This window comes from Anguilla anguilla, chromosome 3 (assembly GCF_013347855.1).
Source record: "Anguilla anguilla isolate fAngAng1 chromosome 3, fAngAng1.pri, whole genome shotgun sequence".
Taxonomy (NCBI): Eukaryota; Metazoa; Chordata; class Actinopteri; order Anguilliformes; family Anguillidae; genus Anguilla; species Anguilla anguilla.
Genome location: NC_049203.1, coordinates 29,562,856 through 29,564,798, shown reverse-complemented (window position 1 = coordinate 29,564,798; position 1,943 = coordinate 29,562,856).

Here is a 1,943-nt window from a genome sequence, read left to right as displayed (position 1 = left end):
TCTTCTTCTTCTTCTTCTTCTTCTTGTCAGTTTTCGGCAGTGTAGACGCAACTAGGCGTATTACTGCCCTCCACAGGATAGAAATTTAACAATTGCAGCTCATACTCTCATATACAGCCCTGACTCATGCAGGAACTGTAAAACTGTATTGGTGATCAGCTGGTGGTTCTCGCTTTGGCCAAAAAAAGATTTAATGGAGAATGCAACTACTCCTAGGTCTGACAATCTCTTATAGAGCGTTTCCCTCTCTGCTTTATACTTGCCACACTCCAGGAGAGCATGCTTGACTGTTTCTGGGTTTTCACACTCACATAGTCCTGTTGGATGTTTTCCTACAATGTGCAAGTAATGATTTAACCCACAGTGTCCAAGCCTCAGTCTGCTAATTTTAACTGAATCTCTTCGGGTTCCAGACCAACAACTGGGTTTTTTAATCTGAGGATGAAAATAAAAATAGTGTCTTCCTTTAGTCTCCTTTTCCCATAATCCCTGCCATTCTCTTTCAACACCCTCCTTGATTTTTCCTCTAAGTTCCACCCTTCCCAGGGATATATTTACATCTATGTCTCCTTTCTTAAGACTTGCCTTTGCTATAGCGTCAGCTATTTCATTTCCCTCAACTCCAGTATGCCCAGGAACCCAGCAGAACTTCTCTTCGCAACCAGATTTCCCAATTCTGAACAAAACAGATAAAATCTCATTAATAAGGTCAGGCCGAGCTTTTGATTTAAGTCCTCTTATAGCCATCAGAGCAGCTGCTGAGTCAGAACAAATGAGGACTTTCTTTGGTTTTACGTCCTCTGTCCACCACAAAGCCCAAAGAATTGCCAGTAGTTCTGTTGTGAAGACAGAACTTCCATCAGTGACACGCCGCTCAATCCTAAAACCAAACTGAGCCAAATACAGTCCAAATCCTGCTTTCCCACTCTCTGGGTCCCTAGAACCATCTGTAAAAACTTTCAAATAAGATTCCATCTCTCTGTTGAGGTAATGTTCTATTTTTGAAACTATCACACTACTGTCCTTTTCTTGTAAAAAAAAGTGAGGTCAACGTCCAGCTCTTGCATTACCCAAAAAGGTACAGGTAACCAGCCTGCTCCATTCTCAATTTACTGGCCCACTGATTTACACCGTCAAAAAATGGTTTCCTTTTAATCTTGCCACCCGGATCCCATGACCCTTGTAAAAGGCACCTGGCTGGGAGTGTTTGATTAGCTCCTCTTAGTTTTACCCAGTACTGCAGCCCCAACTTAATACGCCTTAAGTATAAGGGCATTTCTCCCATTTCAATAAGCAGTGCAGGAATTGGGGAAGTTTTAAAAGCCCCACAGCAGAGTCTCAATGCCTTGCTCTGTAGAATGTCTAATTTCCCGAGCACCGACTTGGCAGCTGAGCCATAAACAAAACACCCATAGTCAAGCACAGATCTTATCATTGCCTGGTATATTAAATGCATAGTCTCTCTCTCTGCCCCCCAGTCACATCCAGCCAGACTTCTCATGACATTTAACACTTTTTCCCCTTTTGCTAGTGCTCTTGCTGTATGAACAGCCCAAGTCATTCGCTCTTCAAACCAAATTCCCAGAAATTTGAAGTCTTTCACTCTCTCCAGTGAAGATCCATACATGTGCAGTCCTAGGTTAGGTAACTTTCTTCTAAAACCAAATATCACAAATTTAGACTTTGCAGCTGAGATTTTAAAGCCCCATTTGTCTGCCCATTCTTCTACAGAAACTAGAGCCTTTTGGACTTGTTTTAAAATAAACTCTGCATTTCTTCCTCTTCTCCAAATGGCACCATCATCTGCAAATAAAGACTGTCCAAACCCTCTTCCAATGTTACTAAATATATCATTTATCATTATATTAAATAGGACTGGGCTAATTACACTTCCTTGTGGGGTACCATTTCCTATTTCAACGATTTTTGAGCTTTTCCCACCC